At 29.1% G+C, this 26,492-nt stretch overlaps 1 protein-coding gene across 1 annotated transcript in view; it reads right to left on the bottom strand.

Moving 5' to 3' along the window:
* Positions 1-26,492, bottom strand: part of LOC142241856 (uncharacterized) — a 62,988-nt gene that overhangs the window by 35,751 nt on the left and 745 nt on the right. The gene's annotated exons all lie outside the window — the stretch shown is intronic.

The following is a 26,492-nucleotide window of genomic DNA, read 5'->3' as shown; positions in this document are numbered from 1 at the left end:
GCCAATATACATGACAAAACAAAAGACTTAAGCAACAAACTTTTGTTAAATAGATAATTGACAGCTAAGGCGATTACATGTGGCATTTTAGCCGTATATATATTTAATTGTGCCATTTTAGTTACATTAATACACAAATGAGGATAAAATTGTACAGTGACAATATTAAGTGATAATTGTCTAACGTATATGATAATTTTCTCAGCTGTAAGAATTTTGTTGTTTATTCTATTCTAAATGGTACAATTTGAAATGTGGATTTTAAATGCTATGTGAACTTATTACCATACAAATAAAAGATTCCACAATGATACAGAGAAAAAGTTCAGCTGTATATTATCGATAAAATACGCTATGTTTAATGACAAAATTTTTTATTCATATTTATTTTCGAAATTTTCCTGTTTTTTCGAAATTTTCCTGTTTGTCTACACGCAAAAAAACGTTTTTCTTTTGTTAGAGTTTTTTGAATTGCTTCGAAAATTTTAAACTTTTATCACCAAAAAAATTCGTTTGTTACAAATTTTTTAATTTTTTCAATAAAAAAAGTTATTTTTGGAACAACAACACAGTTCATTTCGTTTATATCAAACACTGTTCTTTTCTGACCTTAGGTCTGTAATAAGACACATTTTACAGTTCAAAATTTAATATAGTACAATGTAATGTTTAACATTTTTTCGGAATCTTCCGAACATATATGGAATATATGTAAAAAAAAAAACAAAAAAAACTTTGGTCGAAGCAGGAATCGAACCCACGACTGCTCCACGGTGCCAAATGTTTGTTTCTGTTAAATAAACTTTGTTTATTCGATTCGTGGGCGCCTCAAGCTATGCTATATAAATATAACTTATATGTATAATTATCTATTGATGATCATAACAGGTACATAGCTCAGTGGTTAGTGTGTTGGCTTACAAAGTGCATGGTCCACGGTTCGATTCTCCGTCCAGGCGAAAGGTAAAAAAAATTTTAAAATTTATAAAATCGTTTAATATCTTCTACATTATTGATATTACAGGAAAAGGTGTTAAGAACTAAAAAACCTCGTGGATGGGAGAAAGATGTGAGGGAAAATGCAATTATTCAGAAAACAATGTTTTTTTTTTTTTGAGTTAGTCTTTATGAAATTTTTTTACATCCTGGAAAAGAATAAACGTTTAGCACAAAAAGTATATATCGATCTGGACAGAATTTGATAGACTTCTACAAAATCTATAGACTCAAAATTTAAGTCGGCTAAAGCACAAGGGTGGAACACAATGTTAGTAAAAAAATATGGGAAACATTTAAATCTGAAGCTATTTAAGGAAACTTCGCAAAAGTTTATTTATGATTTATCGCTCGATATATATGTATTAGAAGTTTAGGAAAATTAGAGTCATTTTTACAACTTTTCGACGATCTTACAAGGAAAATGTTGGTATTTTGGGAGCTATATCTAAATCTGAACCGATTTCAACCAAATTTGGCTTGCATAGCTACAATGCTAATTCTACTCCCTGTGCAAAATTTCAACTAAATCGGTGTTAAAAATTGGTCTCTGTGGTCATATGAGTGTAAATCGGGCGAAAGCTATATATGGGAGATATATCTAAATCTGAACCGATTTAAACCAAATTTGGCACGCATAGCTACAATGCTAATTCTACTCCCTGTGCAAAATTTCAACTAAATCGGAGCAAAAAATTGGCCTCTGTGGTCATATGGGTGTAAATCGGGCGAAAGCTATATATTGGAGCTATATCTAAATCTGAACCTATTTCAATAAAATTTGGCCAAATTTAGCAAGCATAGCTACAATGCTAATTCTACTCCCTGTGCAAAATTTCAACTATATCGGTGTTAAAAATTGCCCCTGTGGTCATATGAGTATAAATCGGGCGAAAGCTATATATGGGAGATATATCTAAATCTGAACCGATTTCAACCAAATTTGCCACGCATAGTAACAATGCTAATTCTACTCCCTGTGCAAAATTTCAACTAAATCGGAGTTAAAAATTGGCCTCTGTGGTCATATGAGTGTAAATCGGGCGAAAGCTATATATGGGAGCTATATCTAAATCTGAATCGATTTCAACCAAATTTGGCACGCATAGCTACAATACTAATTCTACTCCCTGTGCAAAATTTCAACTAAATCGGTGTTAAAAATTTGTCTCTGTGGTCATATGAGTGTAAATCGGGCGAAAGCTATATATGGGAGATATATCTAAATCTTAACCGATTTCAATAAAATTTGCCACGCATAGTAACAATGCTAATTCTACTCCCTGTGCAAAATTTCAACTAAATCGGAGCAACAAATTGGCCTTTGTGGTCATATGAGTGTAAATCGGGCGAAAACTATATATGCAAGCTATATCTAAATCTGAACCGATTTTATCCAAATTTGGCACCCATAGCTACAATGCTAATTCTACTCCCTGCGCAAAATTTATATTAAATCGGAGTAAAAGATTGGCAACTGTGGTCATATGAGTGTAAATCGGGCGAACGATATATATGGGAGCTATATCTAAATCTGAACCGATTTCAATAAAATTTGGCACGCATAGCTACAATGCTATTTCTATTCCCTGTGCAAAATTTCAATTAAATCGGATTAAAAGATTGGCCACTGTGGTCATATGAGTGTAAATCGGGCCAAAGCTATATATGGGAGCTATATCTAAATCTGAACCGATTTCAATAAAATTTGGCACTTGACTATAGTACTAATTGTTCTTCTTGTGCAAAATTTTAAGCAAATTAGGGTAAAACGCTGGCTTCTGGGGCCATATAAGTCCATATCGGGCGAAATATATATATATATATAAATCGGGCCAAAGCTATATATGGGAGCTATATCTAAATCTGAACCGATTTCTTCCAAAATCATCCAATCGACTTCAGGTCAAATCTGAAGTCGATTGGACTAAAACTACGACCTAGACTTTGATTACAAAAATATGATCACGGACAGACGGACATGGCTATATCGACTCAGGAGCCCACCCTGAACATTTTTGCCAAAGACACAATGTGTCTATCTCGTCTCCTTCTGGGTGTTGCAAACATATGCACTAACTTATAATACCCTGTTCCACAGTGTGGCGCAGGGTATAATAAACTGTTTCGTACACACAAAAAAGTGAGAACCCACGAAGAAAAAAATGTACGTTCATTTTAGAATTTTTCAGATATCACAAAAGAAATATTTTTTTTAACAATTCAAGAAAATTTATTGGACATTTTTTTTTGCCAGATAAAGAAAAGTTTTGTACTTTAAAGGACAAATGGAGAGCCATAAAACGTTCACAATGTGCTAATTTGTGGTAAAATTTAAATATTTTTAAGCCCATTTCCTGAATTTTAAGCTCAGTATTGAAGAAAAGCCACGATAGTCTTGTACACGTACAGAAAGTCAATAGGGACTAAAACCGAAAATTGTGCATTGGCGTGAACTGTCGCTGTGGTAGGAAAAAAGCAGGGTCACAGAACGCACCCACAAAAATCGTGTAACATATACTCCCAAACACATTTATTGGATTGGTCCCAACAAAATATTGTTTGTATTGTTCATATACATATACGAGTATTGATTTCTACACCGACGGCTCCTAATTTCATGGACACGTCGGTTTTGGAGTTAGAATTTAAAATGGAGAAGAGGTTACCTAATCACGGTAATATTTTTCAGCCTGAAATATTAATAATCTAACGTTTTACCATTTTAAGGGGTTCCAACGTCCCAAGTTGAATAGGGAAAAATTGTATAATCTAGCCCAAATTCAATAACATTCCTTCATACAAACAACAAACAATTCTTGTTTTAATGGAATATTTGTTCCACTAACTTCAAAGGAAGTAAAACGAATTTTGCCGGGAACTATATGTTCCTCAGAATTCAAACATCTACCACTACAAAAAAATATATTTCTATATTCTCTTCACTTAGATTCTTATGAAGATGTTGCATAAATCTATTCATTCACAAGAATCACAAACAAAACTAAAACACACAATTATACATTCCTCTGCATTGTTTGCCAAAAACAATATTTTTTTCTTGGTTCATATCAAAACCCGACTTAGGACTTTAAGTCATATGTCATATTATAGAGTACCCTAGAACCAACAAAACAATCAAAATAAGATGAATGGATTTCACTTAACACCTTGTTTGCCACACAATCGTCATCACTTTAGAATCGTCATGAAAAATTGACTAAATCGGCAGTGTGAAGTTTTTGTTTGCAGCAGCAAACCAATTCTCAGGCATAAAATTAAACAATTATTACGAGAGAAAATCGCAAAAAAAGATAATCACATTGCAATATCACAAAAAAATATAGCATCATTGCAAATGACACATGGGACAATTGGAAAATGCCAACAGCAATGATGTTAGCACTATAGTATCAATACTACTAGAAGTGCTCAAAAGAACACCGCAAATGAAAAAAAAAGAATTAAACGAAAGAAAAAATGCTAAATTGTCATATGTCAGTCAGCGAGACAAATCAGCAAAATAACGCCACCACTAACATTGTCAACATCATCAGCACCATCAAAAGAAGAATATCAAATATTATCCACACAGTAATCCTCTTTTACGAGGTAATTAAAGATTGAAAAACAAACCTATGCAGTGTGATATTTACAAAAAAAATCTCCATTGAAAAAAAAAACAAAATGAATTAAAACGAATGCCAATCAGATAGACGTAGGCGACTTAGCACTTCTTACATTAGATTTAAAAAATTTAAACTAAACTAAAACTGAACTAAACATATAGTGGACAAATGATCACTGAAACAAAAAATCGAGCATAATATTCAAAAACACAATTACTTCTAATTGCAATAGGTGGCAAATAGATGTAAATGAAGCTTGACTGAACGTGTATCTAATCAGGTAGTAGAGCCATATTTATCTTCTAGAACCCTTTTAAATTTGTTTACACTTCTTTATATAAACCAATAGCCACATTTGACTCCATGAATTTTCTCATAGATTATTGTTCTATGGTTCATTGATTTATGTTATGTTTCTTCAAATGCTGCACTATTTTTCGAGATTTCGTTCTTGAATTTTCCTAAGAACGTTTTGTTATAGTCAATGTTCAGTGTCATTTTCCATTTCGGTGGACTGTTACTCTCTTCACACAGTAGAGCTGATTCATAGTGTGTAGTCCATTCCGTTGATTGGACTTCCTAATGAAATCATATTGACAATTAATTGGATGAAGACCAGCAATTGCTTGGATGAACACCAGCGTTGCCACAATGAATTTTTATTTTGGACCAAGATTTATTCAAAATTGGACCCAAATTCCTAACAGAGGACCATTTTTCAAAATTACAATAATATCATTTAAAAGTTAAAATTTTTCCAAAATTTTACTTCGATAGAAAATTTTGTCAAATTTTTATATCTATTTGTTTCTATAGAAAATTTTATCAAAATTGTATTTGTATAGAAAAATTTGTCAAAATTTTATTTATATAGAAAAATTTGCAAAAATTGTATTTCTGTAGAAAATTTTATTTCTATAAAAAATGTTGTAAAAATTTTATTTCTATAGAAAATTTTGTCAAAATTTCATTTTTATAGAAAATTTTATACAAAATTTTATTTCTATAGAAAATTTTGTCAATATTTTATTTCTATAGAAAATGTTGTAAAAATTTTATTTCTATAGACAATTTTGTAAACATTTTATTCCTATAGAAAATTTTGTAAACATTTTATTCCTATAGAAAATTTTGTCAACATTTTACTTAATTCTTTGTTGTTGTCTTTGATTTCAGCTTAAACTCATGCATTGACTAAACTTCAAGTGTAGCTTAAGTTTTTGTCAAATTTTTATATCTATTTTTTTCTACAGAAAATTTTGTCAACATTTCATTTCTACAGAAAATTGCATCAACATTTTATTTCTATAAAAATTTTGTAAAAATTGTATTTCTGTAGAAATTTTTTTAAAAATTTTATTTCGATAAAAAATGTTGTAAAAATTTTATTTCTATAGAAAATGTTGTCAAAATTTTATTTCTGTAGAAAATTCTGTCAAAATTTTATTTCTATAGAAAATTTTGCCACAATTTTATTTTATAGAAAAGTTTGTCAAAAACTTTTGACAAAATTTTAGTTCTACAAAAAATTTTCTCAAAATTTTATTTATATGGAAAATTTTCTCAAAATGTTATTTATATAGACAACTTATTCACAATTTTATTTCTATAGAAAAATTTGTCAAAATATTATTTCTATACAAATTTTTTTCAAAATTTTATTTCTATAGAAAATTTTGTCAACATTTTATTTCTGTAGAAAATTTTGTAAAAATTTTATTTCTATAGAAAATTGTGTCAAAATTTTATTTGTATAGAAAATTTTGCCAAAATTTTATTTTTATAGAAAATTTTTTCAAAAACTTTTGCCAATATTTTAGTTCTATAGAAAATTTTCTCAAAATTTTATTTATATAGAAAACTTTTTCACAATTTTATTTCTATAGAAAATTTTGTCAAAATATTGTTTCTATAGAAAATTTTTTCAAAATTTTATTCCTATGGAAAATTTTATCAACATTTTATTTCTGTAGAAAATTTTGTAAAAATTTTATTTCTATAGAAAATTTTGTCAACATTTGATTTCTGTAGAAAATTTTGTAAAAATTTTATTTCTATAGAAAGTTTTGTCAATATTTTATTTCTGTAGAAAATTCTGTCAAAATTTTATTTCTATAGACAATTTTCTCAAAATTTTATTTATATAGAAAACGTTGTCACAATTTTAGTTCTAGAGAAATATTTTCTCACAATTTTATATCTATAGAAAATTTTGTCAACATTTTTTTTTTCTATAGAAAATTTTTTCAAAAACTTTTGCCAGAATTTAAGTTCTATAGAAAATGTTGTCAAAATTTTATTTATATAGAAAATTTTCTCAAAATTTTATTTATTTCTATATATATATATATAACTTTGTCACAATTTTATTTCTATAAAAATTTTTGTCAAAATTTTATTTCTATAGAAATTTTTTTCAAAATTTTTTTTCTATAGAAAATTTTGTACAAATTTTATTTCTATAGAAAATTTTTTCAAAAACTTTTGCCAAAATTTTATTTCTATAGAAAATTGTGTCAAAATTTTAATTCTATAGAAAATTTTTGCAAAATTTTATTTCTAGGGAAAATATTGTCAAAATTTTATTTCCGTGGAAAATTTTGTAAAAATTTTATTCGTATAGAAAATTTTCTCAAAATTTTATTTGTATAGAAAATTTTTTCAAAATGTTATTTCTTTAGAAAATTTTGTAAAAATTTTATTTCTATAGAAAATTTTTGCAAAATTTTATTTCTAGAGAAAATTTTGTCAAAATTTTATTTCTAGAGAAAATTTTGTCAAAATTTTATTTCTGTAGAAAATTTTGTAAAAATTGTATTTCTATAGAAAATTTTTTCAAAATTTTATTTCTATGGAAAATTTTGTCAACATTTTATTCCTGTAGAAATTTTTGAAAAAAATTTTATTTCTATAGCACATTGTGTCAAAATTGTATTTTTATAGAAAATTTTGACAAAATTTTATTTTTATAGAAAATTTTGTCAAAATGTTATTTCTAAAAAATTTTTTTCAAAAACTTTTGCCAAAATTTTAGTTCTATAGAAAATTTTCTCAAAATTTTATTTATATAGAAAACGTTGTCACAATTTTATTTCTATAGAAATTTTTTTTCAAAATTGTATATCCATAGAAAATTTTGTCAAATTTTTTTTCTATAGAAAATTTTTTCAAAAACTTTTGCCAAAATTTAAGTTCTATAGAAAATGTTTTCAAAATTTTATTTATATAGAAAATTTTCTCAAAATTTTATTTATTAATAATTTTATTTATTAATATAGAAAATTTTGTCAAAATTTTATTTCTATAGAAAATTTTGTCAACATTTTATTTCTGTAGAAAATTTTGTACAAATTTTATTTTTATAGAAAATTGTGTCAAAATATTATTTATATAGAAAATTTTGCCAAAATTTTAGTTCTATAGAAAATTTTTTCAAAATTTTATTTCTATAGAAAATTTTGTTAACATTTTATTTCTGCAGAAAATTTTGTAAATATTTTATTTTTATAGAAAATTGTGCTAAATTTTATTTTTATAGAAAATTTTGCCAAAATTTTAATTCTATAGAAAATTTTGTCAAAATTTTAGTTCTATAGAAAATGTTCTCAACATTATATTTACATAGAATATTTTCTCAAAATTTTATTTCTATATAAAACTTTGTTATAATTTTATTTCTATAGAAAATTTTGTCAAAATGTCATTTCTTTAGATAATTTTGCTAAAATTTAATTTCCATAGAAAATTTTGACAAAATTTTATTTCTATACAAAATTTGTTAAACTTTTATTTCTATAGTAAGTTATTGCAAAATTTTATTTCTATATAAAATTTTTACAAAATTTTCGTCCTATACAAAATTTTTATTTCTGTTAAAATTTTGAAAAAATATCGATTTGGCGAAAATGGACCAAAATCAACCAAATTCCAGTTGGTCTGAGCATCGGAACAAATTTAAAAAGTAATAACTTTCATCAAATCAACTACAGTAGTTTTTCGTCATCTACAAAGCAAATTCGAATAAAAATTAAACTAAAAAAAGTATTGTCGAAAATATTTATTTACTAAACTTTGATTTTGAAAAATCAATATGCGAATCCAATAATTTTTTTCGTTGTAAATAACCTTCCAAATGTAAGCGTTTTAACTACAGTCCTCAGCAAAATTTTAAAAAAGTTATTTTTAACTTAAATCTCCGTAAAATAATAATCCAACAGCAAATTACCATAATTATCTTTCTAATGCAAATGAATATCTTAAAAAATCTGGCAGTGATCATGATACAGCTACCGCAAATAATTTTGGCTATAATCTTCCAGCCCCCCAATACTTTGTACTGCAGCGATAGAAATCGCACATATCTCTCCATTGTCTCGTCATATTCAGTTTGTGGCAAGTTTAAGGGGGGTGGTGACGCAGTCGGAAAACAATTGAGGGCGAGATATTTATTTTTGTTGCTTTCGTTATAAAATTAAATATTAAAATGCATTTTTAATGGTATTCTTAGTTAAGAATCAAGAAGATATAGAGATTCACAGAAGGCAAACACCAACTAAACAACTGACATTTGAGTTTATGGTCATAAAAAAACCAACATTGCAAACTATTTGCTTTGTACAGAATCAAACGTTTAAACATTAAATTAACACTTGCATTACAACATATTTTGTTTTTTTTCTTCTTGGTAATCAATGATTAATTTTATATATTCTATAAGGTAATATATAGAAAAAATAAATAATGCATATGAATATGGTTAATTGATCTAAAAGAAAAAGAGAAGAAGACCTAACAGAGTAAAGACAAATTTCAATTATTAAATATCAGACAAATTAACACAATCTCATGATATCTTGCATTAAATGTTAGAAAATTCTTTTCAACTTTAATTCAGCCAAGCTGAATTATAGTTTACCTATAGAAACCCCTATTCAGCCAGGCTGTATTAAAGTTTTTCTATAGAAAACTCTATTCAGCCAGGCTGTATTAAAGTTTTTCTATAGAAAACTCTATTCAGCCAGGCTGAATTAAAGTTTTCCTATATAAAACTCTATTCAGCCAGGCTGAATTAAAGTTTTCCTATAGAAATCTCTATTCAGCCAGGCTGAATTAAAGTTTTCCTATAGAAAACTCTATTCAGCCAGGCTGAATTAAAGTTTTCCTATAGAAAACTCTATTCAGCTAAGCTGAATTAAAGTTTTCCTATAGAAAACTCTATTTAGCCAGGCTGAATTAAAGTTTTCCTATAGGAAACTCTATTCAGACAGGCTGAATTAAAGTTTTCTTATAGAAAACTCTATTCAGCCAAGCTGAATAAAAGTTTTCCTATAGAAAACTCTATTTAGCCAGGCTGAATTAAAGTTTACTAATAGAAAACTCTATTCAGCCAGGCTGAATTAAAGTTTACTAATAGAAAACTCTATTCAGCCTGGCTGAATTAAAGTTTTCTAATAGAAAACTCTATTCATCCAGGCTGAATTAAAGTTTACTAATAGAAAACTCTATTCAGCCAGGCTGAATTAAAGTTTTCTAATAGAAAACTCTATTCAGCCAGGCTGAATTAAAGTTTTCTTATAGAAAACTCTACTCAGCCAGATTGTATTAAAGTTTTTCTGCAGAAAACTATTATTCAACCAGGCTGAATTGAAGTTTTCGTATAGAAAACTCTATATAGAAAACTCCTATCGAAAACTCTATTTAGCTAGGCTGAATTAAAATTTTCTTATAGAAAACACTTTTCGCCCAGGCTGAATTAAAATTTTCCTTTAGAAAACACTATTCAGCCTGGCCGAATTAATGTTCTCCTTTAGAAAACTCTATTCAGCCAGGCAGAATTAAAGTTTTCCTATAGAAAACTCAATTCAGCCAGGCTGAATTAAATTTTTCCTATAGAAAATTCTATTCAGCCACGCTGAATAAAATTTTTCCTTTAGAAAACTCTTTTCAGACAGTCTGAATTATAGATTTCCTATAGAAAATTCTATTCAGCCACGCTGAATAAAAGTTGTCCTATAGAAAGCAGTATTCAGCCAGGCTGAAATAAAGTTTTCCTACAAAAAACACTGTTCAGCCAGGCCGAATTAAAATTATTTCTATAGAAAACTTTATTCAGCCTGCCAGAATTATAGTTATCCTATAGAAAAATCTATTCAACCAAGCAGAATTAAAAATTTCCTATAGAAACCCTATTCAGCTTGGCTGAATTAAAATTGTGGTATAAACTCTATTCAGCCAGTATGAATTAAAGTTTTTAATAGAAAACTATATTCAGCCAGTCTGAATTAAATATTTCCAACATGCAGTTCTATACAAACTTCGATCTACGATATTATTCCTCCCATCTGCTTTCTATTTTTGTTTTTTTTTTTTTATAAAAAAAGTTAAAGTTAAAATTCTGCTTCTTATAGACTACATTTATATTCTCTCTCTTACTCAGTGAAAAATTTCATTTCCTTCCTTTGGTTAATGGTAATATCTCTCACACAAACAAAAGACTTAAGAAACAAACTTGATAAAGATAAATTCTTTATCCATACATTGTAGAATTTTCATTTTAATTTACATTTAAATTTAACACGTTTTAGCCTAGGGCTTTATAACATTTTCATAAAGAATAGCGGCTGAAGCATTGTCGTCATCTTTGCATTTGCCGGGTTTGCGTTTCTTGTTGTCGTTGTCGCTGATAAGGCGAATAGACCAAAGGAGGTAAATTGCAAAAAAATGAAAAAAAATCGTAGGCATCTAAAATAAAACTTCACCAAAACAAAAAAAAAACTTTTTTACCAACTCTGAAGATATAGCAGAAGTTAAAGCAGACGACAAACCACGGCTTAGAAGTTAAGAAGAAGACAATACTATCTTTGGGACAATCTTGTCACGAAATTGTGCACATTACATTGAAATCATTCGCTGTATTGAATTCCATGCCACACTCTTTACAATCAACCGTTCACATTGTTCGCCGCCATGGATTATAGGCAGCCCCCGATAAACGGGCACTGAATATTGTTGCGCATCAAACCAATCGACGCCTAAGCCTGAGCGCAACTAATGCCAGTTGTGCCAGTGTAACTTTGACATTTTGACCTCACTCTATCAAAGAAAATTACTTGACTCTAGACATCTAAAATACATCATTTTTCGTTTTGGTTTCGGCATACTTAACTTGTTTTCTATGTTTTCCAATTTTTTCCATTTTGCGATTTTTTTGATTCATGTAGCGTCGATTCTGTGTCACCGATGACAAAGTCGAGATTAAATAGATTTTGACATAAATTTCCACACAAAATAAAATAGAAAAGAAATTTCATTTAAACTCCTAAACAGATGATTGTAGAGATTAGTAAAGACCTACTTTAAAAAGGATTTGAATTGCTACACAGAAAAAAATTTACTTGAATTTATTTTCTTGTTTTATTTTCTTCATAAAAAAAAAAATTCAATGAAAAAAATTGTTGATTCAAAATTTTATAAATTCAATCAGTTACAGAGGATAATTCAATCATCTAATGTTATGAAATTTTTTGTTTAATTGATTCAAATTTAGTTTACATACTTGACAGAATCATCTATGGTACTCCCTTAAGGATTTTGATGTTGATTTTTAGCCCATGATGCCGCTACTTCTTCAAAATAAAGACTTTTTTAGAGATTTAGCTATAATTAAATCTAGGCTTTATAAATTTAATATTAGGATACAGATCTCAAAATAAAACCAAAGATGCAAAGTTCTCAAACCAATATTAGACTATTTTTGAAGCTTTGTTATCATTAATCCATTCACATCACATCTAATTTAAAGTTTATTTCTTTAAATCAAAAATGTTATTCTTTACCTAAACAGAAAAAAAAATTTACGAAAATTTTTCCAATTAAAATTTTACTTGAGTTTTAAAAACTATTCAATTTAAAATTGTATTGATTCAACAAATTTTTTAATTGAAACAAAAATCAATCACAAAAATTAATAGTATCAATTAATTTTTTAATTGGATCAATTAATTTTTTAATTTACCTTCAATTAATTTTTTAATTGATATTATCATTTCTGTCATTGAAAACATTTCAATTAAAAAATTAATTGGATCAACTAATTTCGTTATTGAATCAGAAAAAAAATTTTTTGTGTGATAGCTAAAAAATTCGGAAGTTCTTCTAAAGGCACAACTTCAAATGCACTTCCAGAAATGTTCTCCCAAAGGTGTTATTTATTTTAACTACACTGGATGTCCTTTTAATTCAATTATAACTCGATTTTTTTTTATATTTTTAATGTGTAATTTTAACTCTTTTTTAATTTTTTTTTTCAGATAGGTTAAAAAAAGAGTAAGAATTAACAAAATGGTACAAATTATTTAAATTTTGTCTACAAAATTTGAAAACATTTAAGGTCAAAAGTTTCTGACATGCATTAAAAAGCATAAAAATTATTTATTTATTTATTTAATTATTTACAAAATTAGACTTATAGTATAATATACGAATAATATTAGAAGGAAAAGTGGCATTGGCTACAAAGGCCATCAGCTAATAAAAAATATTTATTTGGCACAAAAATTTTTAATTCACATCGAAAACACTGAACCAAACCTTAAAAAGTGATGCAAATTCAGTGCAACGGCTGTTGAAATGGTGGACATCCGTCCTTTGTCAAGCTCATGTTAAATTCATCGCTACTGCGTCCATTTTGTACTACTTCCGAATCCAAAATAAACATTTTAACTACTTTTTTGACCACGCTTTTTTTGCTGGGTAGTTTAAGAAAAATTTACTTTAAATTTATGACATAATTGAGGGATACAAATTTCTAAGATTCGTTTCCCAATTTTAAAGAGGACAAATCTTAAAGCAATGAGTAGGAACTTGTTTTAAGTAAAATTTCCTTATTTTGAAGAAATTTGTTTTTAATTTTGTGTTAATTTAAACATTGTTCCTTCCAGGGTAATATTTTTTCGCCCTATATACGGTGAAAAAATATTATCGTGGTGTCGTCAATTTGGAGACATAGCTTAGTATTTTCAAAACCTAACTGAAAAATTATCATTATGTAAAGTATGGAGTTCAGCGTTAGAGAGAGAGAGAGGTCTGACTAATCCGGAGGATGCTACAGTCGAAACGATCGAAATCGCTCATAGTACCAAAGAACTTGACTTTATATGTTAGAGCTGGTCCATACGAGACAAGGCAAATGTAACCGCCTTAACTACTACGTATCCGGAATTTTAAGCAATATTACTGAGTTGGTACCATCCGTAATCAAGATCACATGACAAACGTCTATCGTTAGCTGGCCCTATATAGAAAAAGTCCATTATAAATTGATGTTAAAATGAAGTTATGTTTATTGCAAACAAAATATTTTGTTTTAGTTTATTTTTATACCCTCCACCATAGAATGGGGGTATATTAACATAACTTTGTCATTCCGTGTGTAACACATCGAAATATTACTCTATATATACATAAAGTATATATATTCCGGGTCGTGGTGAAATTCTGAGTCGATCTGAGCCTGTCCGTCCGTCCGTCTGTTGAAATCACGCTAACTTCCGAACGAAACAAGCTATCGACTTGAAACTTGGCACAAGTAGTTGTTATTGATGTAGGTCGGATGGTATTGCAAATGGGCCATATCGGTCCACTTTTACGTATAGCCCCCATATAAACGGACCCCCAAACTCTAACAGAAGCAAATTGCATCCGATCCGGCTGACATTAGGTAAATGGTGTCAGCATATGATCTCTAACAACCATGCAAAAATTGGTCCACATCGGTCAATAATTATATATAGCCCCCATATAAACCGATCCCCGGTTTGGCTTGCGGAGCCTCTAAGAGAAGCAAATTTCATCCGATCCGGCGGAAATTTGGTACATGGTGTTAGTATAGGGTCTCTAATGACCATGCATATCGGTCCATAATTATATATAGCCCCCATATGAACCGATCACCAGATTTGACCTCCACAGCCTCTTGGAAGACCAAAATTCATCTGATTCATTTGAAATTTGGTACGTGGTGTTAATATATAGACACCCATGCAAAAATTGGTCGAAATCGGTCCATAATTATATATAACCCCCATATAAACCGATCCCCAGATTCGACCTACGGAGCCCCTTGGAAGAGCAAAATTCATCCGATTCGGTTGAAATTTGGTACGTGATGTTAGTATATGTTATCCAACAACCATGCAGGAATTGCTTCATATCAGTCCATAATTATATATAGCCCCATATAAACCGATCCCGAGATTTGACCTCCTGAGCCTTTTGGAGAAGCAAAATTCATCCGATCTGGTTGAAATTTGGTACGTGGTGGTAGTATATGATATTTAACAACCATGCCTAAAGTGGTCCATATCAGTCCATAATCATATATAGCCCCCATATAAACCGATCCCGAGATTTGGTTTTGGAGCCTCTTGGAGGAGCAAATTTCATCCGAATCAGTTGAAATTTGGTACATTGTGCTAGTATATGGCCGTTAACAACCATGCCTAACTAGGTCCATATCGGTCTATAGTTATCAATCTATAGTTACCAATCACAAAAAATTGGTCCATATCAAGTTCATAATTGTATATAGCCCCCATATAAGCGACCCCCATATTTCAATTCTGGCTCTCTACCACGTATGGGCTAACTCACAATTTAGAAAACGATGTTAAGAAGTTTTAAGATACCACAACCCAAGTAATTCGATTGTGGATGACAGTCTTTCGTAGAAGTTTCTACGCAATCCATGGTGGAGGGTACATAAGATTCGCCCTAGCCGAACTTACGGCCGTATACACGTGTTAAAATTGCTTAAGAAATTTTTCCCCAGTCCAATGAATTTTCATTTATTCCAAGAATGTCCCATAAAATTTATGAACTAGGTTAGGTTATGTGGTAGCCCGATGTATCAGGCTCACTTAGACTATTCAGTCCATTGTGATACCACAGTGGTGAACTTCTCTCTTATCACTGAGTGCTGCCCGATTCCATGTTAAGCTCAATGACAAGGGACCTCCTTTTTATAGCCGAGTCCGAACGGCGTTCCACATTCCAGTGAAACCACTTAGAGAAGCTTTGAAACCCTCAGAAATGTCACCAGCATTACTGAGGTGGGATAATCCACCGCCGAAAAACGTTTTGGTGTTCGGTCGTAGCAGGAATCGAACCCACGACCTTGTGTATGCAAGGCGGGCATGCTAACCATTGCACCACGGTGGCTCCCGAATTTATGAACTAAATGTGGGTATAAATAAAATATAAGACAGAAGAAATTTTCCGTACCATTGTCAAAAATAATTAAAATGAACTATAGCGGTTTTAATACCGTAACGTTTTTGGCGACAATGATGTTTTTACATTTATTTGAATTTTGCTTTTATGAAACAGAAGAATTTCATAAAATTTCTATTAGGGGTTATTTTAACAACGCATTTTGAAAATCTCAAAAAAAAATGGAATACAATTTTACTCAATTTACACACGAGGTATTTCATTTTTCGCAAAAAGCAGTTTATTTTTATTCTGCGTACAGTCTCACCATCAGATCAGAAATGCAAATGTCCCATTGTAGTCGATCTATTGTAGGGATTCATTAACTTATTGGACGATTAATACACTACACTGGTAGAACAATAACAGGCAGAGAATGAAGCCGGAGAGTAGCCCCGCCGATCAGTTTGTGGCAGTCGATGCCGCCGCCGACAATGTCAACTTATCTCGACTCAAATTTAGCCGCCAATTAATTAAAAATATTGATTTATATTTTCTCAAAATTGTATTTTTCTCTAAAATAATAAATAAAATATCAGAAAAATGTATTAATAATTTTTATATTTTTGGCAAAATTTTGAACTTTCCACCAATAATTGTTACAAAAAATTTATTCAGAAAATTTGAATGAAATGTAAATTGATTGTAAGATTTGTTGCACGACTAATCTCATTGTAATTCGGAAAACTTCAAATTGATCTTATAATGGATAATTGTACGCCGTCGAATAGACAAATTTATATCGGCAAAAAAGTGGGTCGGCTTCATTCTCTGATAACAGAGCGTCATGAACGTTTTCTGTTCCCCAATAGCAATCCACTATGTTAACACCTGAATATTTTCTCCTGTACATTGCCTAAATATGTGTTGTGGACACATATGCCCTACTCCAATAAAATTCAAATATTACAATAGTATTTACCATAATCCACAATTTAGAGGGTCTATAAATTTTGTATTTAAAGTTCACTTGGTCAAAACGTCCGTATCGAAGACAAACTGCAGTTGATAATTTTCAGACATTTCAAATATTTATTTTTAAGTTGCACACTAATCGGTACTAGTTTACCCATAATGTGTGATAAATACCATATTTAGCAAATTTAAGACTTGTGGCATGTGTCGTATTTATTTACACTTAGAAAAATACTAAAAAAAATTATTAATTTTTTTTTCCAAATTTAAATATTGGTGATAGGAAATCACAGGCCTTTGTCGTCAATGTTTATACTTAGAAAACTAGTAAAAAAAAATAATTAAAATTTGTTGACTACTTTTTTATATATAAATATTGATGTTTCCTATCAATAGAAGAAAATAGGGCAAAAATATTTCCTTAATACATTTAAATTCGCTTATTTATACACTCAAAACAATGAACACACCAGGAAGGTAAATTCTAGGAAATTTAACTAAAGTATATTTTATTAGTTTTTTAGTAGCTTTCTAGTAATTTACAAATAAATACAATAATAATACCGATATAACAAAAAAAATTTCAATAATTAAAAAAAAATGATTGGTTTCAATTGTTAAAGAAAATTACGTAGTTTGAAAGAAATAATTCGAAGTTCAAAATTAAAAAAAAAAAATCTAGTGCCATAGAAGTTCAAGATGGGCGCTATTGTGGTAATGTTACAAAATATTACAAAATTCTGAACTATTTTATGGGAAATACCAATATAGTAACACTTTTGTGTATAACTTGCCCTATGTTTTAGATCATTTAACTGACGTGCACAACAAATTATTAAAGTAAAGGAAACTTTCTAATTTTGGGGAATTTCAACTAAACTATAATAATTTTCATGAACGAAAATATGGATAAATTGGCTTTAGTGTCCTAGAGGCTTCTCTTTTTTTAGTGTAAATATATGTAATTTTTTCAAACTAAACTAAATTAAAACTAAATTTTTTTCCTTGTGTGACCGGAGAATAAATAAAAAATTACAGTTTTATTTGGTCACCTATCGATGATTTTATGGCCAACTTTTATCAATAGCAAAATGTTACTATGCCCAACGACGACATTTATAATTCCAACATACGACAAAAAAAGCCTAGGAAATCTAAAAAAAAAATTAGATGTGCACATATTTTGACACCTCTATAGGAGACTGCCTTATGCCACACAACAAAAATACCAAATAAAAAGTCGTGATATTAATTTGTACAATAACTCAATTAAAACGGAATAATTTAATTTATTAGATTTACACATAAATTAATTGCCAATTTCTATAATTAAATTCAAATTTCCTTTATATAAACTTGACCGATCTTCGGAGATCATCTGATAATATTGAATTTAAAATGTTATAGTATATCCATTTGAAAAGGCAATTAATCACTAAGGAATTTGCAAATATAAATCATTCCTATTTGTGAAAAACAAATATAAAACTGATAACTGAATTGGTATTAATATTAGATGACTTTAGACGATCTCTACATTGAGAAAAGCAATATTGCACTGGAAGAAAATTATGAACAATATCCGATAAATTAATAATATAGTAAGCCAATGCAATGGCTTATAAACTTGCAAGTTGATTAATAAAACTTAATTTTAATTAACTATAAATTTGATTGTGTCGTAATAACATAACCCTTAAAAATGATCTCTTCATTAAACTTCTGGCCACATTTGGTAGAATTCTACCAAAAGTAGTAGAATTTTTACTGTTTGGTAGATTGGTAGAATTCTTGACGTTTTGATAGATTTTGCTAAATATTTTTCTCCAACTAAAAAATACCTCACTAATTTTTAATAGAAATAAATTTTTGACAAAGTTTTCTATAGAAATTTTGACAAAATTTTCTATCGAAATAAAATTTTTACAAAATTTTCTATACAAATAAAATTTTGACAAAATTTTCTATAGAAATAAAATTTTACAAAATTTTCTATAAAAATAAAATTTTGACAAAGTTTTTGACAATTTTTTTTTATTTCTATAAAATTTTGACAAAATTTTTTATAGAAATAAAATTTTGACAAATTTTTCTATAGAAATAAAATTTTGACAAAATTTTCTATAGAAATAAAATTTTGACGAAACAATCTATAGAAATAAAATTTTGACAAAATTTTCTATAGAAATAAAATTTTGACCAAAAATTTCTAAAGAAATAAAATTTTGACAAATTTTTCTATAGAAATAAAATTTTGACAAAGTTTCTATACAATTAATACTTTGACCAAAAATTTCGTTAGAAATACAATTTTGACCAAAAATTTCTTTAGAAAAAATTTTGACCAAAGATTTCTTTAGAAATAACATTTTGACAAAATTTTCTATAGAAATAAAATTTTTGACAAAGTTTTCTATAGAAATAAAATTTTGACAACATTTTCTATAGAAATAAAATTTTCTATACAAATAAAATTTTGACAAACTTTTCTATAGAAATAAAATTTTGACAAACTTTTCTATAGAAATAAAATTTTGACAAAATTTTCTATAGAAATAAAATTTTGACAAATTTGTTATAGAAAAAAAATTTTGACAAAATTTTGCCCAAATTTTCGATAGAAATAAAATTTTGACAAAATTTTCTATAGAAATAAAATATTGATAAAATTTTCTAAATTTTCTTAGGAATAAAATTTTCTACAGAAATAAAATTTTGACAAAATTTTCTATCGAAATAAAATTTTTACAAAATTTTCTATACAAATAAAATTTTGACAAAATTTTCTATAGAAATAAAATTTTACAAAATTTTCTATAAAAATAAAATTTTGACAAAGTTTTTGACAATTTTTTTTTATTTCTATAAAATTTTGACAAAATTTTTTATAGAAATAAAATTTTGACAAATTTTTCTATAGAAATAAAATTTTGACAAAATTCTCTATAGAAATAAAATTTTGGCAAAATGTTCTATAGAAATAAAATTTTGCCAAAATTGTCCATAGAAATAAAATTTTGACAAAGTTTTCTATAGATATAAAATTTTGCCAAAATTTTCTATTGAAATAAAATTTTGACAAAATTTTCTAAATTTTCTTAGGAATAAAATTTTCTTTAGAAATAAAATTTTGACAAAATTTTTTTAGAAATAGAATTTTGACAAAATTTTCTTTAGGAATAAAATTTTGACAAAATTTTGACAAAATCTTCCTTAGAAATAAAATTTTGACGAAATTTTCTATAGAAATAAAATTTTGACAAATGGCAACCGAGCTTCTAGAGCGACTAAAAGCTCCACTTTGTTCGGTTGTCCCAAAATGTAATATATTTATATATTCCTTTCAGTTTTTTAAATAAAATCCGTTCTCTACACGCTCACAAAAAATCGCTTCTGTAACATATACTCCCAAACATATTTTGCTTCAAGCATATACATTTTTGGGTATTGCCCAAACATTTATATGTTTGATCTCTACCAATATATAATATGTTTGAAAGCATATTGGTCTAAACAATATATGTTTGGGTAGTCTAAGTTCCAAACATTTTGTATTTTTGCATCCAAATTCAATAATGTTGTCGTCCAAAAAACAATATGTTATTATGTGAACATATAATATGTTTGGAAGCATTTTGCACCCAAAAATATTATATGCTTAAAAAAAATTCTCCCAAACAATATTGTGCTCAAAATTTTATTTATTTATTTATATATTTACAATCATAATGAATTATGAAAATGAACAGGTAATATAGGTGCTAACAACATAGGTTTTCGACCTGAATGCTCAAAATTTTGTTTCTGCCCAATAGTATATTCCCCCACATCTTTCTCACTTCCACGAGATTTTTTAGTTCTTAGCACCTTTTTCTGTAATACAAACATTGTAGAAGAAATTATTCAATTGTATGATTTTTTTTATTTTAATTTTACCTTTTGCCGGACGGGGATTCGAACAGCGGACCACACAGTTTGTAAGGATCAAAGAAGTAGCTGATCAATTGCCCAAGGAAAAATAAAATGTTAATTTTGTAATAACTAGCAACAACCACCAACTTAATTCAATATCGCTCCCTGTTAAATAGCGCTCCAAGCTACTAAACACATATATGTTTATAGGCTATTTCTAAATTAATATATGTTTGCATCCAAGCATATTATATTTACAAGCATTTTATGTCCCAAACATAATATGTTCTAACATATTAACATATATGTCCCAAACATGTTATGCTAGTTTATGAACATTATATGCTTGCACTCAAAAATATTGTGTTTAAAAATTTGTGTTCCAAACATATAATGTTTATAGCCAAACATATGAAAAACAGTCTTTTTCATCCGTGTACATCATCAAGTGAGAAAGATGTGAGGGAATATACAATTGGGCAGAAACAAAATTTTGAGCATTCAGGTCGAAAACCTATGTTGTTAGCACCTATATTACCTGTTTATTTTCATAATTCATTATGATTGTAAATATATAAATAAATAAATAAAATTTTGAGCACAATATTGTTTGGGAGAATTTCTTCTAAGCATATAATATTTTTGGGTGCAAAATGCTTCCAAACATATTATATGGTCACATAATAATATATTGTTTTTTGGAAGACAACATTATTGAACTTGGATGCAAAAATACAAAATGTTTGGAACTTAGACTACCCAAACATATATTGTTTAGACCAATATGCTTTCAAACATATTATATATTGGAAGAGATCAAACATATAAATGTTTGGGCAATACCCAAAAATGTATATGCTTGAAGCAAAATATGTTTGGGAGTATATGTTACAGAAGCGATTTTTTTGTGAGGGTGTATGTTTTATCTCCAGATCGTCCTATACACAGAAGAAAGGTAAACTGTTTTATAGGAAAAATTATTAGATCCAGGAAACTTTAATAACCTGGTGTACTATAGAAATAAAATTTTGGCAAAATTTTCTATTCAAATAAAATTTTGCAAAATTCTATAAAAATAAAATGTTTGCAAAATTTTTTATAAAATAAAATTTTGACAAGGTTAGGTTAGGTTAGGTTAGGTGGCAGCCCGATGTATCAGGCTCACTTAGACTATTCAGTCCATTGTGATAATACATTGGCGAACTTCTCTCTTATCACTGATTGCTGTCCGATTCCATGTTAATAAAATAATTTAGAAATAAAATTTTGACCAAAAATTTCTTTAGATATAAAATTTTGACAAAACTTTCTTTCGAATTAAAATTTTGACCAAAAATTTCTTTAGAAAAAAAATTTTGGAAAAATTTTTTAAAGAAACAAAATGTTGACAAATTTTCTATAGAAATAAAAATTTTACAAAATTTTCGATAGAAATAACATTTTGACAAAACTTTCTTTAGAAATAAAATTTTGACAAAATTTTCTATAGAAATCAAATTTTGACAAAATTTTCTATAGAAATAAAATTTTGACAAAATTTTCTATAGAAATAAAATTTTGACAAAACTTTCTTTAGAAATAAAATTTTGACAAAACTTTCTTTAGAAATAAAATTTTGACAAAATTTTCTATAGAAATAAAATTTTGAAAAAAAAATTTTCAGCATTTTAAATAACATCACAGAAGAAAGGTAAACTGTTTTATAGGAAAAATTGTTAGATCCAGGAAAGTATTGTTAGATCCAGGAATCTTTAATGACCTGGTGTACTTTTTATCTTCACTTCACGAAATTACATCCTCTGATAGCAGAAAAAATTGAACTAAAAGTAAAAAAAATCATTGACGCAAAATCATGACCATTTTGACCATGCATTAGTTCATTCTTACTATTTTTGGGCATGTACGAAAATTTTCTTCTGCGTTTGTTCATATTGATGTTATGTGAAGGAAAATTTCAATAAGTGTGGAATATTTCGAGAAAAAAAAAATTTTAAAAAATGTAATAAACATAAGTTAAATTTAGCATTAGTTTTACTACGGACTTTTTCCAGCGTAAAATTTGCATCCTCTTTTTCACAGGATGGGGAGATTATTTAGTTGTATATCCCAAACTATCCGTTTTGCAATGGTTCTTATTTATTGTGTGACACATTTTATTAGAATTTTTGCATAATAATACTGGCGATTGTACTACCTCACCACCTATTTGTGGTGTTATTTTATTCATTTTCGTTTTTTTTTTCAATAGTGCGTATTATACACAAGTTTTGCATTATAGAATTATGATTTTATATTAAGTGACATTCCAAAGATTTTGTGATAATATGAACTGGTTTCTTTGTACATCTAAAAGAAATTCCATTAATAATGTAGGAAAATTGTCATGGTGACATTAATGCATGGGCTTGTATTAAAATCTATAGATGCTATGGTCAGAAAGAATTTCATTTTTTTTCTATCGAATTATATTTCTAATTAATACTAGTTTTAAATAAACTAGCATTGATATAAATGCAATAAAAATTTTAATACATTGGGTTTTTTATATTTTAAAATATTTTTTTTATTAATTTTATGCTCGTTTTGTAATTTTAATTTATTTTCAGGTGAAAAATTCTGAAGAGTGGAGATTAAAAAATTTAATATTTATTTAAAAAACACCTAAAACATTAGGTCAAGACTACTAATTAAATAAACCATTTTGTAATACTCACATATGGTGGTGGTAGGGTGTCAACAGTTTCCTATAATTGCTATGTCTAATGATTTGTGGGGTAATAGAGCTCTGCTTTTTTTCTTTAAGTTCAACTCATCACTTAACTATTAGGCGTGTTTGTTTTTTTTGTGTTTTGCAAAAAAAAACAAAAAATATTTAATTTTGTCTAGCACTGCTTTTCTCTCCTTCATATCATATGGCTCGTTTGTGTAATGTTTTCCTAAGGTTTTTTTAGTGATTTGGTTTTTTTCTGTTTAGCTTTTTATAAAGTGGTTTTCTTTTGCCGTGCCAAAGGTGTAAAAGTGGGACATTGATTAATTTCCAAGGGCCTTTTTACAAAAAAAATAAAAATTAATAAACTAAACTTCGATCAATTTTAATTTAATTATTTTTTAATTTTTCTCACAAAATTTATTAAAAACTAAACTCCGCAATGCCACACTTTCTCACCTGATCAAATCATACAGGAAAAACACGATGCAGTAAAATCTAGCTCATTCTAGAGCCACCGTGGGGCAAATGTTAGCATGCCCGCCTTGCATACAAAGGGTCATGGGTTCAATCCCAGTTTCAGTCAAATGCCTCATTTTCTCAGCTGATAAAATCGTACAGGAAAAACACGACGCAATAAAATCTAGCTAGTGTTAGAGCCACCGTATTGCAATCTTAACATCGTTTTCTAAATTATGAGTTAGTCCATACGTGGTATATATTAGACAAAAAAGTAAGTCTACAAATAATTACGAATCGATATGGACATTTTCACGGTACATAGAGAGCCAGAATTGAAATATGGGGTTCGCTTATATGGGGGCTATATTCAATTGTGTGATTAGGGATCGATTTATTTGATATTTAGTTCCATAGACCGATATGGAACTAATTAGGCATGGTTGTTAACGGCCATATACTAGCACAATGCATCAAATTTTAACTGACTCGGATGAAATTTGCTCCTCCAAGAGGCTCCAAAACCAAATCTCGGGATCGGTTTATATGGGGGCTATATATGATTATGGACTGATATGGACCACTTTAGGCATGGTTGTTAAATATCACATACTAACACCACGTACCAAATTTCAACCAGATCGGATGAATTTTGCTTCTCCAAGGGGCTCCAAAACCAAATCTCGGGATCGGTTTATATGGGGGCTATATATAATTATGGACTGATATGAGCCAATTCCAGCATGGTTGTTGGATACCATATACTAACATCACGTACCAAATTTCAACCGAATCGAATGAATTTTGCTCTTCCAAGGGGCTCCGGAGGTCAAATCTGGGATCGGTTTATATGGTGGCTATATATAATTATGGACCGATGTGGACCAATTTTTGCTTAGTTATTAGATACCATATACTAACCCATGTACCAAATTTCAATTGAATCAGATGAAATTTGGTCTTCCAAGAGGCTTCAAATCTGGTCATCGGTTTATATGGGGGCTATAAATAATTATGAACCGATGTGGACCAATTTTTGCATAATTGTTAGAGACCATATACTTACACCATGTACGAAATTTCAGCCAGACCGAATGAAATTTGCTTTTGTTAGAGGCTCCGCAAGCCAAATCTAGTGATTGGTTTATATGGGGGCTATATATAATTATGGACTAATATGAACCAATTCCTGCATGGTTGTTGGATACCATATACCAACATAAAGTATCAAATTTCAACTGAATCAGATCAATTTTGCTCTTCCAAGGGACTCCGGAGTTTATATGGGGGCTATATATAATTATGGACCCATGTGGACCAATTTTTGCATAGTTGTTAGAGACCATATGGTTACACCATGTACCAAATTTCAGCCGGATCGGATGAAATTTGCTTCTCTTAAAGGCTCCGCAAGCCAAATCTGGGGATCGGTTTATATGGGGGCTATATATAATTATTGACCGAGGTGGACCAATTTTTGCATAGTTGTTAGAGATCATATACTAACACCATGTACCAAATTTCAGCCGGATCGGATGAAATTTGCTTCTCTTAGAGGCTCCGCAAGCCAAATCCGGGGATCGGTATATATGGGGGCTATATATAATTATGGACCGATGTGGACCAATTTTTGCATGGTTATTAGAGATAATATGCTAACACCATGTGCCAAATTTCAGACGGATCGGGTACGAAATTTCAACTGAATCAGATGAATTTTGCTCTTACACGAGGCTCCGGAGGTCAACTCTGGGGATCGGTTTATATGGGGGCTATATATAATTATGGACCGATTTTGACCAATTTTTACATGAGTATTTGAGGCGACATATTAACACCACGTACGAAATTTCAACTAAATCAGATGAATTTTTCTCTTCCAAGGGGCTCCGGAGGTCAAATCTGGCGATCGTTTTATATGGGGGCTATATATATAATTATGGACCGATTTCGACCAATTTTTGCATGCGTGTTTGAGGCCATATGTTAACACCACGTACGAAATTTCAACTGAATCAGATGAATTTTGGTCTTCTTATAGGCTCCGCAAGCCAAATCGGGGTATCGGTTTATATGAGGGCTATATATAATTATGGACCGATGTGGACCAATGTTTGCATGGTTGTTAAAGATCATATGCTAACACCATCTACCAAATTTCAGCCGGATCGGATGAAATTTGCTTCTCTTAAAGGATCCGCAAGCCAAATCTGGGGGTCCGTTTATATGGAGGCTATACGTAAAAGTGGACCGATATGGCCCATGTACAATACCATCTGACCTACATCAATAACAACTACTTGTGCCAAGTTTCAAGTCTATAGCTTGTTTCGTTCGGAAGTTAGCGTGATTTCAACAGACGGACGGACCGACAAACATGATTAGATCGACTCAGAATTTCACCACGACCCAGAATATATATACTTTATGGGGTATTAGAGCAATAGGTTAGGTTAGGTGGCAGCCAGATGTATAAGGCTCACTTAGACTATTCAGTCCATTGTGGTACCACATTGGTGAACTTCTCTTATCACTGAGTGCTGCCCATTCCATGTTAAGCTCACTGACAAGGTACCTCCTTTTATAGCCGAGTCCGAACGGCGTTC

The sequence above is a fragment of the Haematobia irritans genome, chromosome 5 (assembly GCF_050003625.1).
Source record: "Haematobia irritans isolate KBUSLIRL chromosome 5, ASM5000362v1, whole genome shotgun sequence".
NCBI lineage: Eukaryota > Metazoa > Arthropoda > Insecta > Diptera > Muscidae > Haematobia > Haematobia irritans.
Note: the sequence above shows the minus strand (reverse complement) of the source record. Positions and strands in the feature narration are given on the sequence as shown.